At 40.4% G+C, this 13,836-nt stretch overlaps 1 protein-coding gene and 1 long non-coding RNA gene across 5 annotated transcripts in view; one reads left to right on the top strand and one right to left on the bottom strand.

Annotated features, from left to right (window-relative positions):
* Positions 1 to 13,836, top strand: part of ADAMTSL1 (ADAMTS like 1) — an 872,407-nt gene that overhangs the window by 319,299 nt on the left and 539,272 nt on the right. The gene's annotated exons all lie outside the window — the stretch shown is intronic.
* LOC140640929 (uncharacterized) lies at positions 6,278 to 12,966 on the bottom strand. 2 transcript variants are annotated; one of them, XR_012037530.1, is made up of 4 exons: positions 12,885 to 12,966; positions 12,036 to 12,201; positions 9,891 to 10,046; positions 6,278 to 7,583 (listed from the first exon to the last, which is right to left on the bottom strand). It is a non-coding gene; the product is annotated as an uncharacterized lncRNA (long non-coding RNA). The 2 variants fall into 2 exon arrangements; XR_012037531.1 differs by lacking the exon at positions 12,885 to 12,966 and adding an exon at positions 12,422 to 12,477.

Genomic DNA, 13,836 nt, shown 5'->3' on the forward strand with positions numbered 1-13,836 from the left:
CATACCTATATTTATTTATATTAAGTACTTACTATCCAATCTTCTGTCCTGTTGTGTAAAAGTATAAAATAATCATGAGGTAGACAAATGTTAACAGTTTAGCCTACATAAATTATCATTCAGATTCTAAGTGCCTGAAAAGTATCACAAATTAATATCTATGCTCCATTCAAACCTAATAATGGGAGTTATGGGGAAACAATGGTATGCCCTCCCTTGCCTCCCTCTTAAGGAGGGGCTGGAGGACACCGATAAGGATGCAGTTCTTTTGAGACCCCTAGGGACTAAGCAGGTAGGAGCATGGTTGTTCCTGGTGCCCAGGGAGAGCCTGAAGCAGAAGAGACTGTCCTTTCCCAAGACAAAGCAAAGACCGAGCCTTAGCACCTACCTTTTGAACCTTAGGAAGCCTAGGGATCCCCTCCCCTCAAGTAGGAGCCTATGCTGCCCAGTTGCTCCATGTGACCTGGAAGGGACTGCTCCATGTTGTTAATACCAGAGATGACTCCTATAGGAAGGCAGATGTGGTCCCAGGCCTTGCTAATGGAAAACAGGGTTTCCTGTCCCAGGGAGGCTGAGGAGTTTAATGGTTGTTCTGCATGCTTCCCAGAGAGCTATTAGTTCGCAAACCGATTCACTGACAGGTAGTAGTAGAAGAAGCTACTTGTCTACCACCTGTGGCTGGTTTGCCACTGCTCAAAGGCTTTAAAAACCTAAATTGTACGAGTTCTGAAGGAACAGAAAACCCTTGTCAGGGGAAAATAATGATGAGTCACTACAGAGAAAGGTAATCCTGAGAGGGAACCCGTGTGAACACCCTAGAATAGCAGGTATCTGTGAAGTAGAACTGATGGGAGAAATAAGAGAGGATCCTACCAAAAAATGCCAGAGAACTGTCAGAAAGACATAATTAGGGCACTACCAAACTAAACTAAGGCAGACTTTAAAATCAAAAACAAATATCCTGATCAGGAGAATGCTTATTACAGGGAGCTGAATTTGTAATGCGGAGGAGGCAGAGACATCCCTCCCCACCCCCACCCCCACCCCATATAGAGAGGAGGCATAAAGAAAACCATAGCCAGGAGAAAACGGATAGCAGACTGGAGGACATATTTAGGAGACATAACATGTAATAGGAGAATTTCTGGATAAAAAAAATGGGGATGGGGGTGTAGATGAAGGAGAAGTAATAATAGAAAAAAGAATTTTCCTGAGCTTCAGCATTTTGAACATTTTGAGTCTTTAGACTAGAGAAGTTTATGGAGCCGTGAGAGAAGACCTATGTTTTGACACTTTCTGGTAACGTTCTAAACTCTAGGGAAGGTGAAAGAAATCGTACAGTTGTCCGAACAGAAATTGCAGGTTAGTAACAAGGGGTGTGTTCCTTTATGGCGGAAGATTTCTATAAGCACTTATCCGTTTAAAAGTATTGTTTAAATTGAATGTATTTTCTAGTAGAATGTCAGCTGGGGTTTGGTTTTGTTGGTAGGAAGGGACTGGATAACGTGATTTCAAGGCTCACATCAAGGAAAATGGGTGTGTGAGGAGCCAAGAAAATGATGAGAGAAGAAACTTGTGTGAGGAAATTTGCCTCACTGGACATTAAATGTTTCTACAAAGCTACTGAAAACCAAAAGAATAGAACTGGCGCAGACAGAGACATTAGTGCAACATAGTAAATGTCCAGAAATAGATGCAAACATATGTGAGAAATTACTTTTGACAAAGATGGAATTGCAGTTCAGTGGGAAAAGTTTGGTTCAGCTAGACAAAATTGGATAGCATTGCTGACATAATTGACTATCCAACATAGAAGAAAACAAAGCTAAATGTCAGTCCGTATTACTGAATGAATTCCAGATCAATTAACAGTATAAATATAAAATACAAAATAATAAAAATATTAGAAAAAAATTTCCAAGCAAGACAGGAAATCATGAAGCCAAAAGAAAAAATACATTAAACTGTAGCTTTTTAAATTGGATGTTAAAAGATTCTATAAAAAGAAAAAACTGAGAGACTGGGGGGAAAAGTTGCAATGCAGATGGAAGACAAAAGGGTAATATTCCTAATATTAAAAGAATTTCTTGAACTTAAGAAAACATATAACTCAATAGAAAAATGGGCAAGGAATATGGAAGTGGAATCCAAATTTCCTGTAGACATGCACATGCTCAACTTCATTTACTAGTCATTAGAAAACATGCAAATTGAATTAAAAATGAGATATTTTAAAAACCATCACATTGACAAAACTAAAAGAATAAAAGTATCCATTACTAGTCAGAATGTTAGGAAATGGGCAGTCTTACACATTGCTGGCTGGATATTCGATTGCCACCATTTCTGAAAGTCATTTTGCAATATCAAATAAAATTTAAAATATACATATGCTTTGACTCAGCCATCCAACTTTGGAGGATCTCTGAAAAGCAAGCATCAGGAGGTAAAGATGCATGTTACAGCTCATTTGCCTCAATGTCTTCCAGCACTCTAAACTGGAAACAAAATCAGCTTTTGCCATCAGGGAGAGATTAATTATGTCACATCCATACCAGGGAATATTGCACTGCTATTTAAAAAAAAAATTATTGCACTCTGCCAACTTGAGGAGGTGTCCATGATGCAGTGATAAGCAAGAAAACCAAGTTGCAGTATGTTTCATTTTCAAAAAATGAGATTTTGCATATGTCTATATGTGAGTGTGCATGTCTGTATGGGTATAGAGAAGGTGGATGGAAGGATGGACTTTGAATGTTAATATTACCTTGGAATAAAGGGAACTCTAGGTGGATGGAGATGACTCACTTTCCTTTATACATCTTTTGATGATTCTACTGGTAAAGATGACCATGTAGGAGTTTAGTAATAAAAATTTAAAAATTAAAGAAAATAAGACTATAAAATTTTTATTTTATAAAAATAATATAAAAACCTAGGCCTGTATTTTCTGAAATTAAAGCTAAAGCTCCCACTTTTTCCATTACTAAAGGAACTGTCATTTATTTCTCTCTAAAACGCAAGAATAGAAATGGCTTACCAAAAAAAACCTTAAGTATATTCTCAATGATCTGGGCCTGTTTCCAGAGGCCATCAAGCCTTTCTGTAGTTACAGCTTCAGTCTTTTCAACGTGGGTCCAGCTGTCTTATTTCAGTAGTCGGAACTACTGTTCAGGATTTCCATTTTAACCTGATTATATGCTTTTTAAAAATGCTAGCTGAGGAGAGCAGTCCCAAAATTTTCAGAGATCTCCCTGTGAGTAACCATTCCACTAGAATTTCTCCTTCAAGCAGAGTGTTAGGGGAAGAATCACAGCCCTACTTCCCAGGTGTCAGAATGCAGCAAGCGCTGATATGCATATTATCATCCCTTTTTCTAGGCCACTGTTCATATACAACCTTTGAAACACATCCCCATTCCCATTGTGGGTCTTTGGCAACACAATCGCATGGCAATCCTTGTGCTGACCCCTCTGTATAACTTCCACCTGGAGACTCCCTGTGGCATTACTGCATTGGGGCGGCAGTGTATCTCCCAGTGATTCAGAACTTGAGCTCTAGAGTCAGGCTCCCTAGGGTTGAATCTTACCTCAGCTACTCCCATGAGCTGTGTGGCCCCCTCCTCTTCCTCCACTGTAAAATGGGGTAGACAATAATGCCTCTATCACTGGTCTGTTATGAGATAATCTCTATAAAGCTCTTGATGGATGATATGCTAGTCATCATCATCATTATCATCATTTGAGGACTACAATCATTGAGAAGTAGCCAGCTTTTCTTTTACTAGTATCTTACACAGCTGTATCTGTGCACCTATGCTTGACATTCTGATTAATGGACTTGCAATAAGAAGAAAGTACAGGAAGAAGAGAAATGTGAGAGCATCATTTTATATCCTATCAGCATGCCTCACTTTAAAAATAAAAACAAACCACTGGGAAGATAGAATGCTTCAGCTATGTGACAAGAAGGGGAAAGCTTGATCTGCTCTTTAATACATTAAAATCCAATATAAAGGAGCTAAATTTGTCACATTATGCCGAACAAGAATTAAATTAGTCAGCTCCCCTTATCCTGACACCAGGGACCCAATTTTCAAAAGCCAACTCACCTTCCCCTGATAATCTGTGGGTATATATTGTTCCTATATTCCAAGCGTAACCTTACTGTTCTTGCAAGTGACATTACATTGATCTTCGATAGTGAAAGTTGCTATTAAAATGCTTGACTGAAAATTCATATTTCTGACTTGTGTTCATTTTTCCTTTTAATAGAACTTAACAGTGTTTGAAGCTTGGTTGGGAATTACATCAACAAATCCAGGCTTTTGGTATTTTGGTGTTCTGGCCATCCAGGGATAAAAAAGGGTCCCAATCCACTTGCCCGTTTGTGGACTGTAACTGGAGGGAGTGAGCACTAGGGGGCGCTGCTACCTTCTTTACCCTGTGCCAGGCGCGTCAGGAGGAGTTGGCTAGCATCTTTCAGCTTAAAGCATGATGTGTGTATGCACATACTGAGACAAAAAGAATGAGGCTTTCAGAGTAAAAACAGATGAAACTCTCAGCAGGTTTCACATGTCAGTACTTAATTTCTGCAGAGTCAGAAAGAAGGCTTTGTTTTTTAGGTTGTACTCCTGTGACTAACTACTTACGTGAACTTCTCCTAGAAAAGCTTTGAGCTTTTCTGTGAATCCCCAGTGCATTTAGCATTTCCTATGAAATAAGAAATAGGCCTTTTACATCACAGGATATGTATGAATAAAGGTGTGAAATATGAACCAATCATAAATACTGTGGTTTCCTCTCTAAAGGAAATATCTATGTTTGCAAATCCAGAGACAGGTGAAAATGAGGACTTTGTCTTTTCATACTCGGTTATTAAATCTTATTTATTTGGATGCAATTCATCGTTCTGTCAAAATCCCACCATCTCCCGGCCTCTTCTCCCACCTCCCTGCCTCCTTCCTGATTTCCAGTAGGTCCTCAATAAGCCTACCTACCATCTACCCTATTTGCCAGAAGACCCACAGAGTCTTTTTTACAACAAAACTGCGCAGGAGAGATTACAATTTGTTTCCAAATATGCTCGTGGTCTTGTGTCTCAGATGCCACTGACTTTTGCTTCATCAAAGGGCCCTGTTTTTGATTTTTCATGTCTATTTGGCTGTTTTCCTTGTTCTGTTCTAAAACGTGCTTCCAACCAAAGCATAATTTCTCTTGCTTTTATCATGAGATTTCATTTCTTAAAACTTCCTTGGTGACGCTGTACTCCTTTGGGCATAGTCTACAATCTGTACCTCTGTGTTGATGGTACCTCATAAGTGGCCTCAAGATGGTTTTTGTGGTGCTAGGACAAGGTCAAAGGGCAGCAGGTTGGCCAGGAGGTTTAGCTGAGCATGAGGAGTTTGATAAAGACAGAAAATGCTAGGCAGGCAATGGATTGGTTGTAATTAGAAGGAGAGCAACATAGACCCCTGTGGTCTTGACAGGGTTGCTTGGAGTTCTTCAGAGGCGAGTACAAGAAAGAAATCTGAGTGCAGGATCTGATGGGCCCTAGAACTGGAATACACAGGTGCTTGAGGAGGTTTCTAAAAGTTCACTACAGATGTTCTCTAAAACACTACTCTAGAGGATGGTAGTATAATGGAAAAAAAAAAAAGTGGTTAATGAAATGAATAGAGGAAGACCAGAGAGTTGATGAGGTAGGAGAGAAACAGGGAAGTTTAGAGCTAATTCTGGAAGCTACTAGCCTCAGGCAGTTTTACTTCTAGCCCCAGGATTCATTGCTTACATGTGTACCAGATGAGACAGCAGTGTTGCCCAGCAACCGTAGAAATATACAGCCTGGGGGCTGTGATGGTGACATCCCCCTGTCAGCACTGCCTGTTCCCTGGGAACATTTTCTTTGATTCATTTTCCCAAGAAATTTCATTAAGGCATGTTCAAAGTAAGGAAGCTAAACCCCTACTGACTTTTAGGCCTCTTCTGCTCTTACACTTTATCTGCCAGAGAAGTCCCAGAGACAGCTGTACCTCTGCCCCAACCTTACTTATACATTTTATTGAGACTATATTTTTTTATCCATTAAAAAATTATTTCTTAATATCTCCAACTCATTTTGAAACACACCCATAAAATAAACATGACTGATAGGTAGAAATTTGCAATAGATGATGGATAAGTAGGAGAGAAGTCAAATATAACACATTATTAGTATGGAAACTTGGGGAATTCTTTCAGATTTACTGAATGTTTGAAATTTTTCATACAAACATCTTCAAAAAATAACAACAACAAAATAGCAATTCTTCAAGAGCCCCCTACTGTGGACTAAAGGGGATCTAAAAAGATAATGCAAAAGGCAAGGAATTCCTTGAAAAAACAAATAACTTGATTCAAAAATGATCAGTGGACTTGAATAGACATTCTCCAAAGAAAATATGTAACTGGCCAATAAGCCCATGAAAAGATGCACAACACCATTAGTCATTAGAGAAATGCAAATAAAAACCACAATGAGATACCATTTCATACTTCTTATGATGGCTATTTTCCAAAATAAGTAATAATAACAACAACAATAACAGGTTTTGGTGAGGATATGGAGAAATTGGAATGTACATTCCTCATACATTGCTGTGGGAATGTAAAGTGGCGCAGCTACTATGAAAAAACTAGATTAGCAGTTTCTCAGAAAGTTAAGCATAGAGTTACCATAGGATCCAGCTGTTTCCATCCTAGGTATATACCCAAAAGAATTGAAGGCAGGGATTCAAACAGATGCATGTCTATGTTTACAGCGGTGATATTCACAGTAGTTGAAAAGTGAAAACACCCCATGTATCCATCAACAGATGACTGAATGGAAAAGCAAAATGTGGTATATACATACAATGAAATATTACTGGGCCATAACAAGAAATGAATTTTTGATGCATGCTATCATATGGATGAATTATGAAAATATTTCACTAAGCAAAATAAGCCAAATATGAAAGGAAAAATGTGAGTCCACTTAAATGAAGTATCTAGCTTAGCCAAATTCAGAGAGATGGAAATAGAATCCAGTTTACTAGGGCTGGGTAGGCATGGCAAGGAGCGATTAGTGTTTAATGGGCAGAGTTTCTGTTTGGGGTGATAACAATTTCTGGAAATATGTAGTGGTGATGGTTGTACAATCCTGTGAATGAATGTACTTAATGTCACTAGACTGTATACTTAAAATGGTTACAATTGTAAATTTCCTATTATGTATATTTTACCACAATTTTTTTTAAAAAAGCAAGAGTTCTTTCCCAAACAAAATGCATATCTAAATGAGAAGACAAGGCAGTATGCTACTATGCAAAAGGAGGTAAATTTATAATTATCTGAAAGAAGAGAAAGAAAATAAGCTGGGGACGACAAAAGAACACTGTGGAGGAGGTGGGTCCCGTGCCAGATATCCAAGCAAAAGAATGGGGTTGGGAAATGCAAGGAGAGACTTGCCAAGTAAGCTTTTCATCTGCAGCTTTCCCGGCGGTTCTTTGTTCTTCCCTTAATCTGTCCACCCTTGCCTCTTGCCATCTAAAGCAGAGGTCCCACCTGGCAAAGACAAAAGCGTTTCATGTGTGGCCTGGATCTCCACACACCTTCCTTAGGACCTTGGACTCCCAGTGATCCTCTCCACATCATCAATCTCTCGCCTGTTCCTGCATTCTTCCAACAGCACTCAAGTGTGTTCAGACTGCTCAAAATAAACCAACCAACAAAATCTACAAATCTATCCTGGTCCTCTACGCACCTGGGTGTCTCTCCCATCATTCTCCTCCCCTTTGTAACCAGACATCTTCACTTGCCATCTACACTTCCTTAATTTTTTTGCAGCACGTAAGCTCTTCTAAACTGGTTTCTCTCCTGATTATTCACTTAGATTACCACTGCCCAGGTCAGCAATGAGCCCAGTGAACACTTCTGACTCCTTATCAGAATTGCCAAGAACAGCCAACACAGTTGTTGACTTCCTGTCCTTCACTTCCAGTAAAGCTGCCCTTCACTCTGTCTTCATTGCTGGTTTCTGTTTCTTGCACATTCTCCTGGCTCAATATCATGTTGTCATCTCTCCACTTTCACTCTGTAGATAATTCATCCCCTCATGGCTTAAAACACCATGTGTGTGCCTATCAAAGTCATAATCCCAGCCCAAACTTTGTTTAAGAGTATGAGGCCCAAAAGGCAAACTACCTACTACCCATCTCTATTTAAATTTCTCATCCAGCTTCACAAACTTGGGGGTGCTCCTCAAATGCAGCGTACAAGACTCTGAGTGAGCATAGCCCTACCCTTTCTGCCCAACCTTTAACTCACTGAGTTCCTGCAACCATGTTCTTCTGATTTCCCAGTGTGCCAAACTAGTTTTCTCAGTAAATGGAGCCTACCAACACCTGAGCCATAAACTTTTATAAGATGAAACAAATGTAAAATGCTCAGAAAAGTGGGAAATGTTGCAATTGTTATTTTCATCACTTAATTATTATACCAGTCTACTCGGGCAAAGAGAGGAACACAGAACCGTGGTAGAAATCCATAATTACAGCTCTTTTCTAGTTATTGAAAGAATAAGCTATCTTTTTTTTTGATGACTATTTGGCATTTTTAACTCTTCAAGGAGTTGGAAATAATTTGATCATACCACCCCCTCTGGAAATCTTGGAAATTAGTTTTTAATCCATATTTTAAAAACGGAGAAAACTGAGGCTGGGCAGTTATCAAAGGAATCAGCCAATTCAGGGCAAATAGTCCCACTATTATGTATTGTTTAGCCTCGGGTGAAGCTTTAATTCCATTTCAGCTTTCCAGCTAGCAATGCTGGCATTGTGTAGACAGCACCATACTTGCTAAAAATGGTGACTGGCCAATTAAAGCCCCCTGCTGTGTCTTCCACCCACTGAATTAGATTCCTTACTCTCTCATGCAGGACAAAGCAAGAATGCTTCAAGTACCAAATCATTTGGCAGTCTTTGATGGCATGAAAAACAACTGTTTGTATAGCAAAATATTTTCCAGAACTAGAAGCCCATAAAAATTACTGCCTTCTTTTTAATACACAGAAATATTCTGCAAGCATGACTCTCTCAGCTTTCTGCAATATGGCGCCCAGAAGGGAAAAGGCCCTGTCCTCTTCCACTGTGGCATTCTCTACTTTGTCACCACGTTGGGCTACCTGGGTCCAGGACCTCCACAGTGCCTGCCCCCTCTCTGCCCATCCTCCCACCGACTGCACTGACTGTTGGCCGTCCCAGTGTAAGGAGAGAGCAAATCCAACTTGGCGAGGCTGGCCCCTCCCTGCTGATGCCGGGGCCTTGGCATTGCTTTTGCTGCCAGTCTGGTTGCTTCCTTGTTGCCTTTGGAAGCCTGCACTTTCTCTGTGGGTTTTGTGGTCGTTTCCATCCGCCAGTGTGGTCCCTTTCAGAGGCACTAGCGTGCCAGACCAGCCTATTTGAATTGGTGCCAGGCCACTTACTGGGGAGGTGAGGCCAAATCCCATATATTTAAAACTGTAATGCTTTGCTTGTCCACCTAGCTCCTGTCTCCTGAAGTCATTAGTTGTGGTTTTACTTTACTGTTAAAACACTCTTCTTTTTTTCCTTTCTCTCAGCTCTGGCTATTTTCAGCTCTATATATTTAGCAAGTTGTGTGTAGGTAGAGATTCTGCTGTTCTACTTAAATCTCTATTTTTTTCTGTATGTGTGTGTGTATGTGTGTGTGTCCTAAGGAAAGAGAATGTGTTTCTTATTAAATGGGGGAGGAGGGGAGGGTGAAGATAGAGAGACCTGATGTTTGACTAGAACAGAAATAAGGGAACAGTGGCAGCCTGTCTGCTAACACAGGGGTAGGGAGAAGCCCACTTACATGGCCACAGGATAGATGTCCTCCTGAGCTTACATTTCTTTGGAAAAATAGACCTTTGGTTGCTTCAGAGAGGCCTTCTGTGCTTCGTTTTGCTTGGCATAGTTCAAGGTTCTGAGAAAGTCATGGGGATCTCTTTGCATCTTGCCACGTCTAAAGCTTTGCAGAGATCAAGCATGATTGTACAGTGTAAGGCAGATAAATAACAACAATTCCATTCTGCAGTGGAATTGGGGGAGTTAAGGGATTTTCCTGACATCCCTCAGGAAGCTATAGACACATCTAGGAACACAACATGCGAATTCTAGTCTCAGACCTTGCACCCCTGGCCACATCGCCCTGTCTTTATTTACTCTACAACTCTGCACACATGTTTTTTTGAGTAAATATTTGATTCTGGGGAGATTTAGGGTGGAATAAATGCCTAACCTTCGTCAGTGGAAGGTGCTGGATTAACAGGGCTTTCGACCAAAGTCTGCCATCTATCAGTATGTCACTGCAGTTTGAGCAGCATCTGTCCTTCTTCTTCAGGGGGCCTATGCCACAGTCCCAGCCGAACACATTTTTACCAAAAGCAGAAAGAGAACCCTGATACCTGTCAGTGATATAAGATATGTTTTTTTGGAGGTACCCAAAATCAAGAATGGAACTCAAAGCGCAGGAAAAATAACTTTCCAAGGGTGATAATAAAACAGCTTGCCAATGAGGGGTCAATGTGAGTGCTCCATGAAAGAAACATGGGTTATTGAGTCTCCAACATAAAATCTATGAAATTCACTCTCTGAAAAATGTGGGTTTCCCATCTGGCTTGAAAGATGCAGTTATAATATATGTGGTAGTTTTAGATATGCCAGAATTTGTAGAAACTGAGAATGTGACTAATGAGTCATATGGTAGATACAATGGAGCAAAGCCTACAACTTCATTTTAGATGGATCTTTCTAGAGTTATGGTCAAAATCCTAGAGAGTTTAAGAGCCTGATAGGAAACAAAATGAGAGCAGTGACTGCTGGTATATAAAGGAGCCACAAGCCATATGTGAGAGAGGAGTGGGAGCTGTGGGAAACCAGGATACCTATAATCCTTGTAAAGGGTGCAGTGCCCACAGCTCTAACCAGTGCTCCTCAGGCAGTATTACAGGCACGGTGTGGTCAGGCTGTCTGATTTTTTAAGAGAACATGGAAATCCTGATTTTTATGTAAATATCCCAATATTTAAATGTTAGCAACTAATTTTTTAAAATTTACAACACTGCGTTAGCCAAAGAAAGCATATTCTACAAGACACATTCAATGGATAGGCTGCCAGTGAATTTTTTTTTAACTCTTGAAGGTGACGATTTATGCGATGAAACACAGGAGCTTTTAGGGGGAGTTTGTAGAGAATCTGAGAACCAGGGGAGGTGCAGGGTGATTTGGTACAAGCCAGAGATTCACATATGCCACCTACCATGGCAATACATTGACTCACAAATAACAAGTCTAACAAAAGCATTTCGAACAGGAGAAGAAAGGAAACCCAGGAGAACTCATCAGGGTATGTGGGCTCAAAATATAAACTGGTCCTGGTTGGGTTAGGCAAGCAGGAGAGCAAGAGGCCACATGGGATATTTAGGTGGCTGTGGAGGGAGTATTTTTGACTTGCACACACCTGGGATCCACACCAAAAGAATGTCGTGTTTGAGCAGGTTAAGAGCAAAAGCTGGAACTAGCAAGTGAAACATAAGTAACAGCCTGTTACACATCTGATTAATGAGTTAGGCTGTGCCAGGATGGTTAAATGAAAGAGACAGGGAACTAGTATGCACAGGACTTGTAGCTCAGAGCTTTCCAAAGTCAGTGAAGTATTGTTTCACTATTAGGGTCTTTGAAGGCATATGTTATGTATCTTTTACATCACTGCCCCCGGCATAGTGGTTGGCACATGAGAAGTCCAGTAAATAAATGATTACTGAATATATTTGAAACCATAACAACATGATAGCATGTGAGATGCCAAAGGGGACACAAGTTCGTAATGACCCATCTGGTACCAAATTTAATGGCTCCTTGTCAGTGCACATACTACTCAGGGGAGGAGTTTTAACATTATCCAGTCTCCAATTATCCCCTCCTTGAATGTCTTACTATCCTTCTTTCTTGGTCTTACCTTTCTGGGATTCTGCGCCGTTAATGTAAACTACTGGCTCCTGCTGCTTCCTCCACATGCTTCTTCAATGTTGGTGTTAGCTGGAGCCATAGTGTTCTTTCTACGATGTTCTTCGGTGATCTCCTCAATGTTTACTGGCCATTTGTTGACATCCCTACATTCCAGCCTGAACTCAAATTCCAAAATAAAATTTCCAGTTACTGTTATGGGCTGAATGGGTGTGTCTATCCCCTTACCCAATTCATATGTTGAAGCCCTGACATCAATGTGGCTGTATTTTGAGACAGACCTCTAAGGAAGAAATTAAGGTTAAATGAGGTCAGAAAGGTGAGTCCTTGATCTCATAAAGTTAGTGTACCTCCAAGAAGAGAATCCAAAGAGCTTACTCTCTTTCCATCTCCCTCATTCTCTCCCTCCTTGTCCCCCACCATCTCTGTCTCTCTGTCTGTGTCTGTCTCAGTCTCTCTCTTTCTCTCTCTCCACCTAGAGGAAAGGCCATGTGAGCACAACAATGAGATAATGGCTGTGAGATAATGGCTGCCTACAAGTCAGAAAGAGAACTCTCACCAGAAACCAAATTTGCTGGCACCTTGATCATGGACCTCTAGGCTCTGGAACCATGAGAAAATAAATGTCTATTGTTCAAGCCCCCCAGGCTGTGGTATTTTGCTTTGTCATCCAGAGGTTGCCCGATCTATGTTTCAGGATCTTAATCAATTTTTGCCTGAGATTTCTCTAAATTGACCTCCAAGTCCCATTCCCTCTGGACTTAAGTTCATCTTGTACCTTACTTGAGAGTTACTGTTCTGAAACATCTGATTATATCCCAGCCCTCTTTTAAACACTTACATTTCCACCCAAGTCTAAATTCCTTGTTGCAATAGAGGAAAACCTCAGCTGAAGAGGTATATCATCCAGAAGAACCTGTTAGGGGTGGTAACAAAAAGAAGTGGAGGACGTCAAAAGCCAGGAGCACTGCCTAAGAAGTACCCTTACCAAAGATCCTGAGGAAGCTGAGCATTCCCCAGTGGTTAGCCACCAGGAGTGAGGCAAAGGACATTAGGAAGTATGGCATTTGAGTGGCATGGGAAATTTCTACTTCTAATTTAATGACAATTTTTTAATGACACTTTTTTAATGTTAATAATTTATTAAGCTGAATTCCTTACTAACATTTCTTTTTTAAAAAAATGTATTTTATAATCGTAAGAAACTTCACATGAGAACCGCTACCCTCTTGACAAATATATTGGTGACAGTAGGTACAATGTTGTGCAGCAGGGCTCTCCAGCTTACTCATCTTGCTTAACTGAAACTCTAGCCCAGTGATGAGCAACTCTTCATTTTCCCTTCCCCTAGCCCCTGGAAACCAGTGTTCTATCCTTTGATTCTCTGAATTTGACTATTTTAGATAGTTCATGGAAGTGGAATCATGTGGTGTCTGTTTTTCTGTGACTTGCTTATTTCGTTTAGCATAGTGTTCTCAAAGTTCATCCATGTTGTTGCATATGGCAAAATATTCTTTTTTTTTAAGGCTGAATAGTGTTCCATTATATGTATTACCACATTGTCTTTATCCACTCATCCACTGATGGACATTTGACTTAATGTTTATCATAGCCTATTTCCTCATACTTAATGAACATCCAAACCAAAATCGGCCTTGTCATACAAATGGTGGAAGTAGGCAAATTTTGAAGAACCTCTCTCCCTCCCTCCCCAACCCCCCTCTCTATCTTTCCCTCTCACACAGACGCACACACATACTGAAGTATAGGATATTGTTTCATACTGGAGCCTC

The sequence above is a fragment of the Canis lupus genome, chromosome 10 (genome assembly GCF_048164855.1).
Source record: "Canis lupus baileyi chromosome 10, mCanLup2.hap1, whole genome shotgun sequence".
NCBI classification, from domain to species: Eukaryota; Metazoa; Chordata; class Mammalia; order Carnivora; family Canidae; genus Canis; species Canis lupus.